Genomic DNA, 22,366 nt, shown 5'->3' with positions numbered 1-22,366 from the left:
GATACGTGGACGTTGGCGTATTTGGACCGCAGCTGCAACACGGCAAACGGAAACCCGAGGCCGCTGTTGGATCACCTGCTGCACTAGCTGCGCGTTGCCCTCTGTGGTTGCCGTACGCGGTCGCCCTACCTTTCCAGCACGTTCATCCGTCACGTTCCCAGTCCGTTGAAATTTTTCAAACAGATCCTTTATTGTATCGCTTTTCGGTCCTTTGGTTACATTAAACCTCCGTTGAAAACTTCGTCTTGTTGCAACAACACTGTGTTCTAGGCGGTGGAATTCCAGCACCAGAAAAATCCTCTGTTCTAAAGAATAAACCATGTTGTCTACAGCACACTTGCACGTTGTGAACAGCACACGCTTACAGCAGAAAGACGACGTACAGAATGGCGCACCCACAGGCTGCGTTGTCTTCTATATCTTTCACATCACTTGCAGCGCTATCTGTTGTTGAAAATTGTAACTACTGTAATTTCGAAAGTTTGTCCGCCTGAAAATGTACTGTTGTCCCAAGCATATTGCAACAAACGGTGTATTTCTATCGCTGCTCGTTTAGTTTTTATTGCCGTTTCAAATATACCGGTCATTTTTGAAGCACCCTGTAGATGCACCAAAAACAAATGGTGAAGGCTAGAGCCCTGCAAGTGTGTGGCCCATCCGTGTGTGACAGAGTGCGAATACACTTCGCAAACGTCGGCTAAGTGCCGAATTTGACCAATGCTGCAGTTGAACGAGTGAGTACTTGTACACAGCAATGCGAATATCACGCGCTCGCACTTAATTGCACGTAAGCTACGAATTTGCAATGTGTGCATGCGCGATGCGCTTCACTTATCACCAGAGTTAGGCAAAATTTACTTGAAAGATGAATAACGAATAGAGATACAAATTATTATTATTCGTTATTCGCGAATAACAAACAAAAAGGTTTGTTCGACACATTATTCCCTTACATGAATAAAAACATTTATTCCTTTTCAGTGAATAAAATGCGTAACGAATAATAGATAAAGTTTGAAATCCAATGATATTTTTGGCTCCGGTTTTTCGTCACTTATTAAATAAATATACGTTTTGTTGCTTTTAAATTAGTGGTCAGAGAAACTCTTTTATGAAACATCTTGTAGAACGTTTATTTGATTTTCAATGAATTGACATTGTGATACACTAAAGAAAGTACGTTCTACGCGTTCAAGGAGGATTATCGGCGTGTTATATCTCCTATAATCGTCTTTATTTCAGGGTTAACGACATACGATTTTTAAATGACAACCTTCTTCGGCAAAAACTGAGAAATCATCAATTCCGCTATAGCTCTAGCAAATAACATCGATGTGTTTCCACATTAGCTTCAACTAACAAACCACTTTCAAAATAAATTTTCTTTTTACGTTTTCTTTGACGTTTCTTTGACTATTACAAGGTTATGATTTGTTGTAAGCCTCCCTTATTCATGGACGGCACTACAGGTGAACTATTTGTTTTAATTCGTTTGTAAGACATTGCTGCAATAATTACAACTGGTGTAGAAAGCGGAAGAAAGTCTTCCAATCGTCTCTTGACACTTTCCCAATAAAATGGTTACTAATGTGGTCCAATATTAAGGATTCTATTTTGTACCCAAACGTAATGTCTCCCGTAGATTTTCAATCTGAAAACTCTATGTAGCTGCACTGACAAATAACGGATCGAATAACTGTCCTATATTGTAACGGGAAGCTTACTCAAACTTAGCTCTGAACTCTTTCAGATGACTCTGCAAGTCCAGCAGCCAACCACAAACCTTTTTAGGGGACTTTGTATTTAAAGTGTATTGATTAGCAACCACTCAGTTCTTACTTTGTTCTCTCATTTTAGCACAAGAAATATGAACGAATTGCATAATTATATCAGTGAGACATCTATATCCGATAGTGTTAGCAATCTTGGTACAATGGCGGAAAGTGTTGCATATTATTAGTTTCTGTTAGCTGCATTCTCGTCTTTGATTACTTACGTAGGGTACTTCTATATGTTATCAGAGTGTGGTGGAGTACTGCCAGGCGCAAGGTCAGGGACACTGAGTCGCATCGGTAGTTTTACTGCTAAGGCTGCCAGCCAATGATTTTTATTTTTATTTTGCGTCTGTTACACTGTAAAGGAAGTGAAGCTGTTAGAATTATATCAATAGCTTCAGCTGCTACCGGGCGTTGATCTGTATCAACGGCGACAGGTGAAAATGTGTGCCCCGACCGGGAATCGAACCCGGTATCTCCTGCTTACATGGCAGACGCTCTATCCATCTGAGCCACCAAGGGCACAGAGGATAGCGCGAATGCAGGGACTATCTCGCGCACGCCTCCCGCGAGACCCACATTTTCACCTTGTATGTCCACACACTACATTCGTGGTGTCCCACCCCAACACACTCATTACTCGAGGAAGACATTGTTACCAAGTCCCGTGAGATGGCTCAAATGGCTCTGAGCACTATGGGACTTAACTTCTAAGGTCATCAGTCCCCTAGAACTTAGAACTACTTAAATCTAACTAACCTAAGGACATCACACACAACCTTGCCCGAGGCAGGATTCGAACATGCGACCGTAATGGTCGTGCAGTTCCAGACTGTAGCGCCTAAAACCGCTCGGCCTCCCGTAAGATTTCGGGGAATATGTGTGCATCCGCACAGAAGAAGAAGGTAATAGCCGGTGTTGCCAGAACTATATAATTATATCTATATGGTGTCTGTTCTTTCGGACGTGTCCGAAATGTGCGATAAGTAACAGAAAAAGATCAGAGGACCAACAGGGTATTAAACCCCTAACCTTCAGCTTTGTAGTCTGGAACATAACATGAGCCACCGAGGCATGTTTCTGAACACGCCATTAATAAGTTATTTATGAATCAGAAACTGCTCTGAGCAAAGGAAACAAACAATAGTAATGGTTCAGATGGCTCTGAGCACTATGGGACGTAACATCTGAGGTCATCAGTCCCCTAGAACTTAGAACTGCTTAAACCTAACTAACCTAAGGACATCACACACATACATGCCCGAGGCAGGATTCGAACCTGCGACCGTAGCGATCGCGCAGCTCCAGACTGAAGCGCCTAGAACCGCTCGGCCACACCGGCCGGCTATAGTAATGGAATTTGGTACAAAGAAAATACAGTAGCATATTATGTTATTCCTTATTTAAGTTACTAATAAATTTGTTTGATGCTCCACTTATTCGAATAATTATCCAGGTAGACATTTATTCGAATAAGCTCATCTCTGCATACCATTAAATCGTTCAGTTCCTTCCTCTTTCTGGTCAGTACAGTTAATACTATCATCATAATTTTTCCTGTTAGTTCATTCGCTCGACTTACACACGAGAGCCCACATTCTAGCTGGACTGAAGTTTTTTTGTTGATTATAAACAAATTTGACATTAAAATCTGTTGTCACACTCCTCAATATCAATCTTTTTCATCTGTTTTGTCCAAAATACGTCTCGATTCCAGTGCGACTTTAGGAGCATTATTACATCAGCTATTCTTTCACGCAAATTTACAGTTCCGCAGCTAAATCAATGGTCTTTAATAACATTCAGTATTCTATAATCATTTTAATTTTCGTTACACATATCATGCTCAATCGCTGTGGTAATACTTCGTGAATCTCTGGTATACAGCGTACATTTTCAGCATAGAAATCATGAGACATTGACAGCTAAAAAGAAATTATAATTAGAAATGCATTCCAACGCTTGCCGGATCCATTAGTTCTGCTGCTCTGTGACGAAGCTTTATAGAGTCCATGTTTCCTTAGCCATGTGTCAGGGCCATTTAGTGACTGCACGCCAGGTGATACTGAGTGCGAGAGGTGCTGGCCGTGTGCTTCCGCAACGCGTGTGCAGCGAGTGGTGAGCAGCGAGCGCTGCTCGCGTGGTGCCGCTGCGCGGATGAGTCACAGGTCTTGGGTTATTGTATTTCTATGGACATCTCTACGCACACACAGATAAAGAATGCCTTGTCGACTGCGTATGTAGTCGCACCGGAGGAAGTTAGTAGTGACATGTGCTGTGTAATGTATTCGTCTCTGCAGCTGGCCAGGCTTAGACTAAAGAGAATGGTAGACATCTCTTATTCGTAACGAAAGTAATTTGTAGAAGAGCTGTCAGTTAAACAACTGCATCTTGCAATATATTAAATCTATCAAAAGCGACAGTATCCATTTGGCAATGAATGTTTGGTGAAACGTCTCTATTGGAGAGAAATATTGAACTGAAATGAATATTTCAGTGATGAGGCTCATCAAACGTTGAAGCTGTCTGTCATGAAAAACCATACAACCAGAGCGAGTTAGTTCATACCAGGAATCAATGCCTTGTTTTTGCTATCACAGTCACGTTTGATCTTCAACAATAACAGAATCTCCAGTCACCACTAAGAATGAGTTAATGTAAATCATATAACGGCAAGACTCGTCACCATAGACCAGTGATAATAGTAAGACGGCTCGTTGAATTGTGCTTGGTGTTGCATCCAACAGTAATTACTATTTATAAATGCTATGCGTTAAGATTGATTGGCCTGCCTATTTTCTACCTTTAAGTAAGCTCTTTCATGGGCAGGTCACAGAGTTCTTTGATACTATTGTTACTTCCCCAGTACGAAATTTGACCACATAGTGTGTGTGAAAAGAAAATAAGCTGTTACCCAGAAAGGATCCCGTGCTCCGAATGTCAGATTCCTAACTCATACCGTAACCTTTGAGTCTCTGATACACATGGATTGTCCCTGAAATCCTTGGCCAATTTTTCCTGGTAATATATTGGAAAACGTGAGACACTATGGTTTTGTTTCAGTATTCATTTTAGGCGTCTGTATTTAATCCTTAGGTGTGTGTCTTAAATATTTAATTATGCTATACATGTTGTAGCGCTCTCCTTCGGGTACTGTATATGTATCATATATTAGTATCGCCCAAGACTTCTCACACAAGTAGTAGTAGTAAGGTATTCTGCCTTACGGCAGGTCGTGTCATGGGATAAGCCTCTTCCACTTTTCTCTGTCCATAGCCAGTCTTTTCATTTTTGAACATATGTCTCCTTTGATATTGTCCAGCATTTGATATCTTCTTTTTCCTCTTCCCCTTTTTCCCTTCACCATTCCTTCTATTCCTTCCTTCAATAAACAGTCCCTCTTCAAACAAAGTCCAATCCAGTTCCGTTTCCTCTTTCTGATGACTTTCAGCATGTTTCTTTCTTCTACAACTCTTCTTAATACTTCTCCATTCCTTACTCGGTCTTCCCATTTCACTTTTTCCATTCTTCTCCATATCCACATCTCTAGTGCATCCAATCTTCTTTCATCTTCCTTCCTCAATGTCCAGGTCTCCGCACTATATAGTGCAACGCTCCAGATGTAACATTTGGCAAGTCTTTTCCTCGGATCTTTGTTTAGTGGTCCACAAAGTAATTTCTGTTTCCTCTTGAATCCTTCTCTTACCATTGCAATTCCTTTTCTAATTTCTGTTGAGCAATCTCGCATGAACACACAAAAAAATAAATAAATAAATCGAATAGGGTCAGACTGAGGAACGATCTGCCCACGAAAAATGATCGCTTTTCCCTGTCCATCTTTCAGTGAACGTATGATGCAGCTGACTTCCAACGACATGTACGAAGAGACATGGCACTTGTAAGGTTGCCATTATCAGTGTCCATACGATAATTGATCACAACTACTTACTTCCGTGAATACTATAACGCTGGCCTTTTAAGGTTCGAGAAGGAACAGTTACGCATTAACAGGAGGAGAGTACCCTATTATACTGTGCGTGCTTCTGCAGACGCGAGAGTGGCAAACATTGTTGAACGGGTGGTCGATGGTGAAGGGCCGATGGTGAAGGTGGGGGTGAGCCTCAGTGTCGTAGAAACCTTACGTTGTTGAAGAAATATATGCATGCCAAATATTCAAAGAAGTGCAGTGATTATAGAGCAAGACTATATGCAATCAAGGAAGAAACTTTATGCATTTTCATATGAAGTATCGGAAGTTGTAAGTGAAAAAGAAAATATTACGAAAAAGACAGCCGTTGATTCCACTTGGGAGTTTCAACATTATCTTTATTGGATACTGGGACAAGTTATATTTATCTATGGAATGAGCTAAAGAGACAGTTGAATCTTTTTGCGCATAATTTTGCAAGATGCATCTTTTCGTTGTGGATGGACAGAATGAGTGCTGTTAGACTGCGTGAGACACACACACGTTAGTCAAGACTGCATAAGAAGATTCCTGACAGCTCGGAGTATGTCCCCAGTTTTCAATTGTGTAGCGCTAACTGCTGCAGGCAGGCGAAAACAATAGTTCTCTACAGTGATGTGACAGCACTGAGACTTTCCCATCGAGACGTTTACAAAATCGAATTGCGTTATTGGAATAGGCAGCCACGTGAATGTAGATCCCTATAAGCATGGGAAACAGTGTGTAGGTCGGTACACGGACACGGTAAAATCCCTATAAGCATGGGAAACAGTGCGTAGGTCGGTACACGGACACGGTAAAATTCAATATCACTACACGTATTTGGATGTAATTGGCACCCCTTTTTACTCCTCTGGTTCCAAGCAAACACTACTATTGATGAAAACAAACTATTAAAATATACACGAGGTTGTTACACAGTCTATGTTGTACCTAGAGACGATCAAGAATATAAATTGTCGTATATTTCAATAATGTGGGAAGTGTCTCTCGCAAGCAAAGTGTGCGGTGGTGAACTAAGCCCGAAAGGCAGCAGATTAACCCGCCCTCAAGTCCACTCCAGATCTGGGGTGATAAGAACGTTGCAGTACACTTATTAGCTCAGTAAGCCACCTCCAGTGTATTATTGGAATTTATTATCCATCTTTGCCTTCATGTTAGTCAGGTTTTCCTACCTTACAGGGTTAGCAATTGCGTACATCATAAATCAGTTTATTACACCACGGAAACGACGGTTTTCTGTTGTCGTCTTCTGCTGATAGATTTATTCTCCGACACATTTGGGTTGGTAACTTTCGACTCAGTAGTTTATGGACGTTCTTGTTCATCAACTGCCCTTATCCATTACCCTTGGGAGCACATTTCAACATTAAGATTCATAGTTGCTTTCTTTATGTATATAGACCGTTAATTACAACTTCATTTTGTTTTAGAGTACATTGCAGTTATTATCTACGTCGCTCATATAAACGTAGTTAGCTTTTTTGAAGTACTCGTATTACTAGGCCGCTTATAGTACTGTTAACCAATATGTTAAGTGTGAGTCCTTCCTCTTAAGTAGTTAGTTCCTCAGCGACTTTAAATTTAATTGAACTACCCAAAAAGAGAAAATTGTGGCACTCCATGATAGATATTCCCGCTAACTTTTTCAGGCTTATAAATTTGGAAATATGGTATGATCATTTTTTATATCTTTGTTTTGTTTTATCCAAGGATGCCTTCGCTAACGACGTCATAATCATTCATCTGGATGTCAGATATACATGGTATACCTATAACGATGAGCAAAAGAGCGGAACCCGGTCATGGCATAAATAAACAGCTTTGTCAGAGAGTGACTGGTGACAGAAATTTGAAGTAAGGCTATTACTCGCTAGTGCATTACAAGTTTATTTGCTTCTTACATTCTGTCGTGTGTCATTTAATGATTTGTATCCGGAGAGGGGTCTTTATGCTAGTTTGACATTGTGATTAATGCTACAGTTATAAGAGTAATCACGTTTCCTCCAGAGTATAGGCGTTCCACGTTTGTAACAAATATGTTTATTTATCCTCGATGGCGTAGACAAGGGTGACGCTCAGTTTTGTAACCGCTATTCATGATTTTTTTTCAATAAAACAACAAACATATCACAAAACTGACTGTAGACCTTTATTGTACACTCTTAAGATGGTATTACGTATTTTTAAGTAAAAAACTTGGACGCAGAGGACACTACACAACGTCGACGAAAGACGTTTGCTGAGTGCGAGGTCGGTTGGTGGGTCGGTTGGTGGGAGCTCTGAACGCCACAATTTTCAACCTAGAACAAAATTTCGAAAACTGCTGTGAAACTGATGACATTGTCTAACATAGCACATAGAGATATTAAAAAAAATTATTACTAACAAAACGGCGTCACTCTGAAACAAAAGTCAATTTTTCCGACAAAAAAAGTCCTTTTAAAAACATGCACAAGAAATCGAGATCAAAATATATGGAAAAAATCCTACGTACTACGATATAAAAAACTCCAATTAACAAGTTATAAAGAAGTATAATGTAATTGCATGTACGTTTCATGAGTTATAGCTCTCGCCAATTTGAAAAATGTTGTTTTGAAAAAACAAGTGTTTAAAGTTTCAATTTGCGAATATTGAATCTGAACAAATCTTTAATCTCATTTTGGCGAAATTATATCGATTAACTGGGTTCCGCTTACCGGTCGAATCGTTTTTTGCACGATTAGGATTACTTTCCGAACCTTTCTTTGTCATTTTCAAGCACTCACGTTTTACTTCTTATAAAAAACAAGCGAAATGACAAGTTAAGCTGATGCGAAGCACGCACTCGCTTGCAGACTGTTTACCATAAACCAATCATGTTACGAACAAAATCTTGTTGAGCATAGTATTTTAGTTGATGGTAGTGCCCTCTGAGATACTTTCCGAAACTAATAAGATCCCTGTTCCGTCGGTAACTACTAGGTGTAGAAGTATGAAACCGGAATTTGGTTGCAATAATTGCACGCCTGATGTTTGAAACTGAAAACAATATTTTATTCAAAATAATCTCCGTTCCTATTTATACATTTTTCCCACGACTCCGACAGGCTATGAATACCACGCCATGATATTCCCAACGGAAAGCCTCGATCGTTTCCCTGACCCGTTTTTCTGTGTGTGATGGGACGTTATCCTGGATAAATATGACTTTGTGTTGCGTTTTTCATATCTCGGTCATTTTTCATGTAATGTTCGATTTAAATCCATCATTTGCTGTTGGTAGCGATCAGTGTTAACGGTTTCACCAGGTTTTAGCAGCTCATAATAGATGACACCCTTCTGATCCAACCAAACACAGAGCATTTCCAAAGCGATTTGGACTTACGGTGGATGTCGATGGCTTGCCTGGATTCATCCATGATATACGGCGCTTAGGGTCCTCAAAATATATCAATTTTTCATCACCTATCACTAATCGATGGAGAAAAGACTTTCTTTGGTGTCTGACGAGCAGCATTTCACAACTGTTTTTTTATTTTTTTTAATTTTTTTTTTATTCGATTGCTATCTTCCATTCAGTTCATGCGGAACCCATTTTCTGCACCTTTTCCATAGCTTTCAACCGAAGAGAAACGGCTTTCTGTATCACATTCATTTGTTCCGCGAGTTCCTGTTGAGTTTGAGTATCATCTTCATTCAATGGGGCCTGCAGTTCGTTGTCTTCGAGCTTTTTCCGTGATTTGCCACGCTCGTCGTTTCTTACGTCAAAATCACCACTTTTAAATTTTTTGAACCACTCGAAACATTGTGTGTTTCCAAGAGCATGTTAGCCGAAAGCTTCGACAAGCATTCGATGCGATGCTGCAGCAGCTTTCTTCAAAAGATAACAGAAAACCAATGCTGTCCGCAAAGCGTAGATCGTAGGCACAAAATTTGATATGTCTACGGGTTTGGAACAGATGCCGATGTATGGAACGGCGGTTACTGTGTGTTGACATTCGTCGTTAGCCGTTACAGGAAGCAGATGGCATCTCAGACGCGGTCTCACGGGGCCTACACTGACGGCTATCACTGTCTATAGGGAAATTCCAGTTTCTTACTTCTACACCTGGTATGATAGTAGTATTACATTGGTTGCATTCGAGCGCTCAGATGCGCCAGAACATCATGCAGTAATTCTCGGTTATAGCATATTTAAACATTTGTGGCACACTTTATAAGAAAGAATGTTAAAAAGAGACACTCTAAGGAACATTTTAAGCCAATGAAAATGAGACTAAAAATTTTTTTACCCTGGTCTACCCCCCTAAATGTATTCCGTCCTAGTAAAAGAAAGTAAACGTATGTATATAGAAGAGAGCTCACAAAGCTGTTCTGTGCTTTTATTTTCTAATTGATCTCTTTTTCTTCAAACTAATTACCATAAATGCAAAGAGATGCATGTCCTATGCTAACCTGAAAGAGGGTAACAGAAAGAAAGGACCAGGTACGTATAGACAAAACCGGGGTAAAACATTGTGATGTTTCTTGCATTTTGATAAGCTGTTAGATTCGTTTACTGAAATTTTAAATTGATCTATAGATCTCTTGCGATAATCTATTGATTAATGTTAGATGTAATTTGGTGCAAAATTCGACGCCTAAAGACGACTGCTCATAATAATTAATTAGTTTTAGAACGAGGCTAGGGAAGGAAAGGAAACGAAAGGAAAAAATAATATTTGTCACCTCTAAGGGAGTTTTGACAGTCGTCATCGAAGAAACTGGGATTGATGGGAGCGCCCGCAGGCTCATCGTCAATACGTTCTAGGACAAGAAGTAGAAATATGTCTGGGCTACGAATCTAGAGTAGTATGAGTGACGATGGCTTTGAAAGAGCAACAGATTTTTCAGGGGGGGGGGGGGAGGGGGGAGAGACTCAATACAACTATAAAGTGTGCTGTAGGCGCACTGTTAATGGAGAGGAAGCAAACACAATCATCAGCCTGGCTGAAGCAGGCAATAATATTATGATGCGGAGCTCTATCGGGGAAAAGGTCAGAAGTGAGTAAAATAAGTATGAAAGACCTCTTCAAACCACAATGAAAACCAGACACCAGAAACTGTTCATCATTTTGAGTTCTTAGAGAACCTGGCGACAAATTATATATTTAGTACCAGTGAAATTATGCCGAGTGCTTTCATACAGTACTTATAGGATCTGATAACAAACAAACATTCAAATTATACAAGGTGTTACCGTCACAAATGCTGCGTTCCTCAGTGGGGCGAGACTGATGATGAGCTGGCTACGGATAGGTAAATAGAAGCAGCCTGCAGGATGCTAAATTACAAAAAAAAAAAAAAACAACCAATACGTCTTAGAAACTTGAACAGAGAGGAAACGTAAAGTTAAAAACCTTGAAAAATTTGAGTTCTGGTGCAGTATAAAAATGAAGCGACCAGATAAGATATCGAATGACAAGAGCTGTTGGGGTACTAAGACTGAGATTAGAAGTGATATTTACTGTGATGGAGTCATCGTGAGGGGAGATGATGTTAGTAAGAATTTCTCTAACGCTGGTAAAATTGTTGTTTATAGAAACACAATCGGTTCCGCGGCCTAAAGCTGCATTATCAGGTGCAACCGACATGGTAAAGAGCAATGTTCAGTGTCACCACTTTGGCGATTTTAAAATGAATAAAGAAATATTTAAAACACACTCACAACGTTAAAAGCTCATAGGCATTACCATAACTCCTAGTCAAAATTTACTATTCAATGCATATTGTCAATACTACGGCGAACGAGAGGTAACAAGGACATGCTCCATTCAGTTGGGACGAATTGATAATGAGTGAAACTTGCAGTTATTGAGTAATGATTTAAAACAGGCCTGCATCTAAAATGGAAACAAGAAAAATATTTTGTAGTGAGAGGACGCTAAAAATATTATAAAAAAGGGCCGGATTGGCGATAAAACATGTCACTGCTACCATCGTTAGTCACGGCACTACTCAAATTACCGTGTGGAACGTATCAGGATGTAGTGGCTTACCAGTGCGACGGTAGGGCAACCCGGTGTTGGGCAAATTAAAAGTGGCCTGCACGAACCTCTAATATAACTAGCTAGCTGGCAGAACGGGAAGTATCCATATAGACAGTGTTACGTCATATACTCATGAGTAGGACCGTTGGGTCGCTACCTTTAGAAGCGAGAATAATACAGAATTTTAATACGAACTAATACCTAATCGTAGGTCCGCCTGCTTAACTGGATGGAAAAGTGCTCTCCTCCCACGCAAGAAGCCCCGGGTTCGATTCACGACTGGGTTGGACGTTTTCTCCGCTCGGGGACTGGGTGTAGTGTTGTCCTCATCATTAGTTCATCCTCATCACCGGCGTGCAAGTCGCCCAATGTGGCGTCGACTGAAATAAAACTTGCACTTGGCAGCCTAACTTCCCCGGATGGGGTCTCCCGGCCAACGATGCCATACGCTCATTTCCATATCTAATCGTATAAATAATCAAATGTATCCAATCTAATAGGTTATTCAGTGTGAACTGCGAATTTTCTTTTTTATATCTAACCATTTCTACTTTCTCTAATATATTCAAATGTGACTTTTTTATTTTTTAATAAAGTGTTTTTAAATTTTCTGGAGGGCTCGTGATGCAGTACCCCTCTTCGCGTAAGTGCGCTGTTAAGAGAGATCGGAGATTATTTAAGTTAAGGTGTTCCTGAAAACTTATTCGAAGTTATCTACCGGTATGCCCTACATTATGACGAATGTTTTGAAATGCAAGTTGCACTTTTGTGGAAGGAAAAGAAGAGATTTTATTGTAGACAACACCGGAATTTCTGTCATTCATTAATACTTGCCTGTAACATCCTCTAAGCCTGTGTCACAATGAACTGACAAACTCCTGAGGTTCCTGTATTTAGTCCTAATTATAGAAAAGATCCAACACATAGCAGTTCTGCACTTGATGTGCGTAACAACAAAATTCTGACCGTTGCTGATAAGTTAAAGGCTAGCATCCCACACAAGTTTAGAGAGTATAATTTCCATAGATAGCCTTATTTTTAATTACTGAATACACGGGATCCGATCTGTGGTTCGCCGACAACCCGTTAATTATAACTACAAAGACGGTCATGCAACCAAGTGGAAGATGTGTGTTTTCTAGACATCCTGAAGAAAATTATAATTATTGTGGTTAAGATAACAAAGACAAGAAAAATTGAACTTTCGCGTATGAACTAGGTGAATTCCAGGAGATCGTGTTTATCTTTAAAATTTCTGTAACTTTCCTTACAGATACGAATTTCAGATTACGTTGTATTTTCTTGTAATCCGAGAATACAGTTATTAGAAAGTGGAAAACAGCGATCATAGATAACGTAAAACTAAACGCCATCGAGGAAGCTACTGAACTGAAAAGGCTGCAGTACCCATTCAGAATAACAATGGTGCTATGTATTAGGTTCTCACAGATTCTGGGAATCAGCACTTAGATAAATTCAGTGTATCACTATTGTGCGACCACATACGAATACGCTGGGAAGTTCGCGGTACTAGTTGTTTTTTCGCTCTGTTCACTGACGAGCCAAAACATTATGACCACCTGATTAATAGCTTGTTGGTCTATCTTTCAAATGCAAAACAGTACTGATTCTGCGTACCATCGATTCTACAATTTGTTGGTGGGTTTGTGGATGTATGTAGCATCAGATGTGTACACAAAAGTCATGTTATTCCTGTAAGTAATGAGCCGTTGATTCGTGAACGTGGTGATAGCGCCCTGAAGAGACCCAGATGGGTTCCATCGGATTCGTATCAGCGAATCTGGTGGCCAAGACATCAACGTGATGTCACCCCATGCTCTTTAAACCACTGTAGCACGATTCTGTCTTCGAGACACGGACAATTATACTGCTGAAAAATGACTTCGACGTCAGGAAAGACATCAAGCATGAAGGGATGTGGGTGGTCCGCAGCTGAAATGATGTCTTCGATTAGTGCCTTAGGTCCCATGCAAGGAGAATGTATTCCTTAGCCTAACAGTGCTCCTACCAGCCTGCGCCCGTGGCGGGGTGCATGTTTGGAGCCGCCGTTTGCCTCTATGACGGCGTATGTGTAGACGACCATTGACCTAGTGTACCAAGAAACATGATTCATCCGAAGAGTCGACACGTATCCAATGATCCACGGTCGAATTCGATGGTTCCACGCCCACTGCAGTCGTAATTGTCGATCTCGTTAGAACAACATGTGAACACGTCGGGGTCGTCTGCTGCAGAGTTCCATGTTCAACAATGTACTTTTGCTTGCCACAGAATTGTGCTCTTTCGGCAGAGATACCACAGATCACTATTTGTCCTATTTTATAGAGCAGACAAGCCTCCGAACCCCACGTTATGTGAAGGGTCCTTCGACGTCTAACCACTTAACGCCTGGTGGTGGTTTCACTGTCCTTCTACCTTTTTCTGAAGATGCTCACGACAGTAGCCCGTAAACATTCGACCAGCTTCGGTGCTTCCGAGATACTCGTTCACAGGCTCTGCGTGATAATAATCTGCCCTTTGTTAGAGTCGCTTATCTCAATCGATTTCCTCATTTACTGCCGATATCTTCGCTACGGTGATACCCTATCTGTTTCTGCTCTGCTTACATACTTTCCTTAGAGTGTCATGTGCCCGAAACGCCACCAGGCAGCATCCAACGTCGCGTTGAGCAATGGTCATAATGTTTTGGCTGTTCAGTGTATGTGACTAGTTCGAAAGTTGAAACGAAAATTACCTTACGCCGACGATTTTGAATTATTATTCATTCGCTTAGCGATTATACCTCTCATGCGTTGCTATAACACTCTACGGGCTTCAGACCCACACATTCTTAACTTCCATTCAATTAGTGATATCAATTTGACGCCATATTTTTATAAGAATCATTTACAGTTACGAAATACGCTTCGCGGTTTCACTCGACAGAAAAGAAATCGTTAAATCGCACTAAAAGATAGTAGATGGTACCGTAGGACTTTAGTCCGAGTGCAGGCAATGGCAAGTAGCCTACTTTGAGTAGAAGAATGTGAGTGGAAAGCGAGGGAGACGTTGTGGCATATAGGTCTTCCCCCAGTATGCTGTGTTACGTATCAAACCTCTGAGCTGTGTGTTGTAGCATATGGGTGTTTATTGTACTGATGTTGAGATCTCGTCCGATGTGGAAGCTAGGTTAGATTTTCGAGAGAGCAGATAGTGTTCCAGCTCCGGGCTTGACGCACTTTAATGTCTGTTTGTATCCATCTCCAATAACGAGGCGATATATGAAATCGTTTCAGTCTTTTAAATTGTAAAGTTTACGTCCCACTGTGGAGTGGGAGGATGTCAACGGCAAAGTGGCTCGTGCCTGCTTGGTCTTACGGATTACTGCCACGCTAAAGATGGAGGAGTCCGTGGCGGTCTACTTTTTTGCGGCGGAGACGAGCGGCTGGCCACTGACGGCTCCCCGTCCCGCTTCCAGCATGAGTCAGTGCTGATCGATAGCTAGCGACTCCAGCCCATTGCATCTCGCCCTTCAACTGCACTATCTCGCCCTTCAAATGCATTACTCGCGCATTAGTCCCCATCTCCATCATGCACAAGGATACAATTGCTCGTAGATTACGTTACAAACGACACTGGTGTAGTTTCACAGAGAGACTGCCATGTCCCCTCCCGATATTTTTACTGTGCGTTTCACCTGGTTTCTTTGGAGAAAATTTACCTCAGAATACTCGTACTTTGAATATTCATTAATCTTTATGATACTACCCTACCACCAGTGTTCTACGAAAATCAGATATTCTGAACTTTCAGTACTAAAACATACTGAAACTATTTTGTATCTTCTTTTATCTCATGACTCGACCAAGGAAGATAGAGGTAAGTCTGGCCATCCTTTAGTTCAGTTTTTGTATGAGTAATCAGAAGCATACTTACATGGTTATTTGATATCGGTGGCTATTGGAGTTGCGGATTTCGTCATAGTAAGTCTCGGTACCATTTCATTGAATTTGTCAATTTCCATTATGCACAAGTAGCTTACTTTTGTAGCTAGTGAGTTACATATTTCATAGATCATCTTAGAGATTCTTCTTTCGAAATTCTGTGGAATGAATCAGTTATCAGAAGAAATCTACATTGACATCTCCACAAACTACTGTTTCTCCTTGTCTGCCGGCACAGTGCTTGCTCTTCTCAAATGGCAGCAAAGGGGCCGACAAGCGTACGGTCCCTGCCGGACAGGGAAACACTGTGAACAATATACATTCCCTTCGTGAAATGCAGCGGAAAGATTTAGGATTTAATCCAAAACAGTGGTGCTCAGTCTGGCCTTCAAGGACTGTTCACCACCCTCTCTTCTTCCCTTCTTTTGTGGCCAAATGTTGAAAATCGAAATATAATTTATATCCAAGTTTCGAATCGGCTTCATTTGTGTAGCGAGCAACATTCGTCCTTTGATGAGCATACACCCGAAACAAGTAATGGAGTAATCTAAATCCATAGGGTGAACCAGAACTGCAGCGACAAACTTTCAGAGGTGGTAGGTAGTATGAACCAGAACAAGAAGAAAATGTCGAGCAAACAAGGGTCCTAAAGTGCATACCTCAGGAGCTATGAGCACTTGTTCGTCGTCGTAAATGTGAGACACATGTCTTCTACTGAAGAAGTATTCGTAGTTATTGAGGTACGCATTTTAGGGCCCATGTTTACACACTTTTTTTCCTTGTTTTGGTCCATACTATTACCTCTGAACGTTTGTCGGCAGAGTTCTGGTTCGCGCTGTTTATCAAAATTTAATTGTGCCTTCTTGTACTTTCTGGAGAACCGTTTCAATGCTCCCTTCAGAATGCAAAAACTAATTTAAGAATATACGTAGTTATTCTATTTCTTCCCTTCATTCTGCCATTCATCCTATTGTTGTATGACACGCAATTTATTATCGACAGATACTGGAGCCGAACGCTTTTGACAACTGCCGGGGCACTATCCTGAATGTGCAAATCTTTATACCAGCGCATACGCACTCAATATCTGTCTCTAACATAGCGACTTTTGTGCAGGATAGTCGTAAACTTGATTTTCTTGTCGAACGGCTGCCTGTAAGTCACACATTTAACTGGGGCTGCCTCATTTTACGTATAGAACAGCATTACAGGACCGTCAAAACCAATAATGACTCGGCATATAAGCCTACTTGGTAACTGAAGAGTCCTAGTTTATAGAACATTTCGCGAACGGCTTCTACGCGTCTGCTTAGTATCTACAGTGAAGAGCATATCTTTTTTTTCTTTTGGGAAGATCTATTTGTTGTGTCACGAGAAAGGATGGTCCAGTCGTTAACTTTATAGCTGTGTTCGAAGAAGAGAACCGCAATAATCACTTTGATTATCAAAATTACAAAAATGCCATTCTTTTGGACTGGCCTTCTCACAGTCTGACTGAATTGAATGGATGTTTAACAGGTTTTTCGGAGCATCAGCATCGTGCTTGGCTGCACAGGGAAGCTTCGTTCCAGCTCTTGTTGTAACTCTCATAAAAGAACTGGACATCTCTTGGCGGGGAAAATTTAAGTCATCTACAGAGCCACATACGTACATGGCAACTGTAATAAGTGTTTTCGCCGGCCGGAGTGGCTGTGCGGTTCTGGGCGCTACAGTCTGGAGCCGAGCGACCGCTACGGTCGCAGGTTCGAATCCTGCCTCGGGCATGGATGTGTGTGATGTCCTTAGGTTAGTTAAGTTCAACTAGTTCTAAGTTCTAGGGGACTAATGACCTCAGAAGTTGAGTCCCATAGTGCTCAGAGCCATTTGAACCATTTGAATAAGTGTTTTCAAAGTAGTGTATCTCTCAAATTATGGGATACCGCCCAAAAACTTGGGACATCCGCCTATCACTAGCCTAATGAGATTGTGTGTAGTGCCCAGCGACAGTATGATGCGTTCCTACAAGCGTCGTCCTCTGCAGTATGAGGTTTACACGGAACGCCAGTCTATAATACTTATGCGGTGTTACGTACTTCCTTCATTCCTTTGGCACAGAGGGTAAGTAGCTGAACAGACTGATCAACACCCCGCGATGTTTTATATTTTCTTATTTCTAGCAGATGCTGAAAGAGCTTTTCACATATATCAGCTCCATCGTAAAATTGTTTTTCTCTCCTGAGATGCTTATTAAAGACTTACCTGTGCATATATAACACTCTTGACACAGGTGTCTGTATGTCACGTTCTTTGCCCGCTGTGCAAGGCCGTGTTAATACTTTCTCTCTCATTTACATGACTTCGGTCGGTGCTCTTATTATATACCTTGCTCATAGGTATGTGAATCACAATTATTAGTTGTAAATTACTTCTTCGCAACATTCAGTGTGCTCCCTGCCGCCGTTGGATAAGCAGCTGAGCAGCAAGTCGTATACTCCTAGCTCACTCATTTGTTACATAGTTTAATTCTTAATTTCTTTGCGTGTTTTTGGTACTTGCATTGTTTAATTCATAAATTTCGGGCGTATTATAGTATTTGAGAGTTGTAGCATCGCGTTTTAGTACCTGAATAGTGTAAATTCGCGTAGTCGTTTGTCTTCTGTTTTTGTTTTGAACGGCCAGTGTCGGTTGGTCACAGTCAGTGTGCTGCCTGCCGCCGTTGGATAAGCAGCTGAGCAGCAAGTCGTATACTCCTAGCTCACTCATTTGTTACATAGTTTAATTCTTAATTTCTTTTCGTGTTTTTGGTACTTGCATTGTTTAATTCATAAATTTCGGGCGTATTATAGTATTTGAGAGTGTAGCATCGCGTTTTAGTACCTGAATAGTGTAAATTCGCGTAGTTTCCTTCCGCCGCCGAGCAGTGTCAGCAGTGCGCAAGTAGCAGCATTACTGCATTTACTAGGCAATCTTGTATTTTAATAACCGTTTAAATTTTGTTGATTTGTTTGCGCTCTCTGTAGATTAGTTCAGACGTTCTTTGCAAAACAGTTTTTAGCATGGATAGGGACTGCAACTGCTGTGTTCGGATGCAGGCTGAGTTGGCATCCCTTCGCTCCCAGCTTCAGGCAGTGTTGGCTTCGGTCACACAGCTTGAGGCTGTTGCCAATGGGCATCACTGTGGGGGTCCGGATGGGGGTTTGTCGGGGACGGCCAGCTCGTCCCACGCATCCCCTGATCGGACTACGACTGTGGTTGCCCGGGATACTGCCCGCATTGAGGCTGATCCCTCACCTGTGGTAGAGTGGGAGGTCGTCTCAAGGTGTGGCAGGGGCGAAAGACATTCCGGAGGGCTGAACGGAAAGCCTCTCCAGTTTGTCTGACGAACCGGTTTCAGGCTCTGTCTCAGGCTGATACTGATCTTCAGCCTGACATGGCTGCTTGTCCTGTTCCAGAGGTTACCCCTCAGTCTGCAAGATCCGGGCAGTCGCAGAGGGTGGGCTTACTGGTAGTTGGGAGCTCCAACGTCAGCGCGTAATGGGGCCCCTTAGGGAAATGGCAGCAAGAGAGGGGAAGAAAACCAATGCGCACTCCGTGTGCATACCGGGGGGAGTCATTCCAGATGTGGAAAGGGTCCTTCCGGATGCAATGAAGGGTACAGGGTGCACCCATCTGCAGGTGGTCGCTCATGTCGGCACCAATGATGTGTGTCGCTATGGATCGGAGGAAATCCTCTCTGGCTTCCGGCGGCTATATGATTTGGTGAAAACTGCCAGTCTCGCTAGCGGGATGAAAGCAGAGCTCACCATCTGCAGCATCGTCGACAGGACTGACTGCGGACCTTTGGTACAGAGCCGAGTGGAGGGTCTGAATCAGAGGCTGAGACGGTTCTGCGACCGTGTGGGCTGCAGATTCCTCGACTTGCGCCATAGGGTGGTGGGGTTTCGGGTTCCGCTAGATAGGTCAGGAGTCCACTACACGCAACAAGCGGCTACACGGGTAGCAGGGGTTGTGTGGCGTGGGCTGGGCGGTTTTTTATGTTAGATGGCCTTGGGCAAGTACAGAAAGGGCAACAGCCTCAACGGGTGCGGGGCAAAGTCAGGACATGCGGGGACCAAGCAGCAATCGGTATTGTAATTGTCAACTGTCGAAGCTGCGTTGGTAAAGTACCAGAACTTCAAGCGCTGATAGAAAGCACCGAAGCTGAAATCGTTATAGGCACAGAAAGCTGACTTAAGCCAGAGATAAATTCTGCTGAAATTTTTACAAAGGTACAGACGGTGTTTAGAAAGGATAGATTGCATGCAACCGGTGGTGGAGTGTTCGTCGCTGTTAGTAGTAGTTTATCCTGTAGTGAAGTAGAAGTGGATAGTTCCTGTGAATTATTATGGGTGGAGGTTACACTCAACAACCGAACTAGGTTAATAATTGGCTCCTTTTACCGACCTCCCGACTCAGCAGCATTAGTGGCAGAACAACTGAGAGAAAATTTGGAATACATTTCACATAAATTTTCTCAGCATGTAATAGTCTTAGGTGGAGATTTCAATTTACCAGATATAGACTGGGACACTCAGATGTTTAGGACGGGTGGTAGGGACAGAGCATCGAGTGACATTATACTGGGTGCACTATCCGAAAATTACCTCGAGCAATTAAACAGAGAACCGACTCGTGGAGATAACATCTTGGACCTACTGATAACAAACAGACCCGAACTTTTCGACTCTGTATGTACAGAACAGGGAATCAGTGATCATAAGGCCGTTGCAGCATCCCTGAATATGGAAGTTAATAGGAACATAAAAAAAGGGAGGAAGGTTTATCTGTTTAGCAAGAGTAATAGAAGGCAGATTTCAGACTACCTAACAGATCAAAACGAAAATTTCTGTTCCGACACTGACAATGTTGAGTGTTTATGGAGAAAGTTCAAGGCAATCGTAAAATGCGTTTTAGACAGGTACGTGCCGAGTAAAACTGTGAGGGACGGGAAAAACCCACCGTGGTACAACAACAAAGTTAGGAAACTACTGCGAAAGCAAAGAGAGCTCCACTCCAAGTTTAAACGCAGCCAAAACCTCTCAGACAAACAGAAGCTAAACGATGTCAAACTTAGCGTAAGGAGGGCTATGCGTGAAGCGTTCAGTGAATTCGAAAGTAAAATTCTATGTACCGACTTGACAGAAAATCCTAGGAAGTTCTGGTCTTACGTTAAATCAGTAAGTGGCTCGAAACAGCATATCCAGACACTACGGGATGATGATGGCATTGAAACAGAGGATGACACGCGTAAAGCTGAAATACTAAACACCTTTTTCCAAAGCTGTTTCACAGAGGAAGACCGCACTGCAGTTCCTTCTCTAAATCCTCGCACAAACGAAAAAATGGCTGACATCGAAATAAGTGTCCAAGGAATAGAAAAGCAACTGGAATCACTCAATAGAGGAAAGTCCACTGGACCTGACGGGATACCAGTTCGATTCTACACAGAGTACGCGAAAGAACTTGCCCCCCTTCTAACAGCCGTGTACCGCAAGTCTCTAGAGGAACGGAGGGTTCCAAATGATTGGAAAAGAGCACGGATAGTCCCAGTCTTCAAGAAGGGTCGTCGAGCAGATGCGCAAAACTATAGACCTATATCTCTAACGTCGATCTGTTGTAGAATTTTAGAACATGTTTTTTGCTCGAGTATCATGTCGTTTTTGGAAACCCAGAATCTACTATGTAGGAATCAACATGGATTCCGGAAACAGCGATCGTGTGAGACCCAACTCGCTTTATTTGTTCATGAGACCCAGAAAATATTAGATACAGGCTCCCAGGTAGATGCTATTTTTCTTGACTTCCGGAAGGCGTTCGATACAGTTCCGCACTGTCGCCTGATAAACAAAGTAAGAGCCTACGGAATATCAGACCAGCCGTGTGGCTGGATTGAAGAGTTTTTAGCAAACAGAACACAGCATGTTGTTATCAATGGAGAGACGTCTACAGACGTTAAAGTAACCTCTGGCGTGCCACAGGGGAGTGTTATGGGACCATTGCTTTTCACAATATATATAAATGACCTAGTAGATACTGTCGGAAGTTTCATGCGGCTTTTCGCGGATGATGCTGTAGTATACAGAGAAGTTGCAGCATTAGAAAATTGTAGCGAAATGCAGGAAGATCTGCAGCGGATAGGCACTTGGTGCAGGGAGTGGCAACTGACCCTTAACATAGACAAATGTAATGTATTGCGAATACATAGAAAGAAGGATCCTTTATTGTATGATTATATGATAGCGGAACAAACACTGGTAGCAGTTACTTCTGTAAAATATCTGGGAGTATGCGTGCGGAACGATTTGAAGTGGAATGATCATATAAAATTAATTGTTGGTAAGGCGGGTACCAGGTTGAGATTCATTGGGAGAGTGCTTAGAAAATGTAGTCCATCAACAAAGGAGGTGGCTTACAAAACACTCGTTCGACCTATACTTGAGTATTGCTCATCAGTGTGGGATCCGTACCAGATCGGTCTGACGGAGGAGATAGAGAAGATCCAAAGAAGAGCGGCGCGTTTCGTCACAGGGTTGTTTGGTAACCGTGATAGTGTTACGGAGATGTTTAATAAACACAAGTGGCAGACTCTGCAAGAGAGGCGCTCTGCATCGCGGTGTAGCTTGCTCGCCAGGTTTCGAGAGGGTGCGT

The 22,366-nt window shown here is 42.0% G+C and overlaps 1 protein-coding gene and 1 non-coding gene across 2 annotated transcripts in view; both read right to left on the bottom strand.

The window, feature by feature from the left end:
• LOC124798981 (serine/arginine repetitive matrix protein 1-like) overlaps window positions 1–22,366 on the bottom strand; it is a 99,157-nt gene that overhangs the window by 18,376 nt on the left and 58,415 nt on the right. The gene's annotated exons all lie outside the window — the stretch shown is intronic.
• On the bottom strand, window positions 2,224–2,298 carry Trnat-ugu. Its single transcript has one exon. It is a non-coding gene; the product is annotated as a tRNA-Thr (tRNA).

This window comes from Schistocerca piceifrons, chromosome 5 (genome assembly GCF_021461385.2).
Source record: "Schistocerca piceifrons isolate TAMUIC-IGC-003096 chromosome 5, iqSchPice1.1, whole genome shotgun sequence".
Classification (NCBI taxonomy): domain Eukaryota; kingdom Metazoa; phylum Arthropoda; class Insecta; order Orthoptera; family Acrididae; genus Schistocerca; species Schistocerca piceifrons.
The sequence above is the reverse complement of the archived record's forward strand: the minus strand, read 5'-3'. Positions and strand labels throughout refer to the sequence as shown.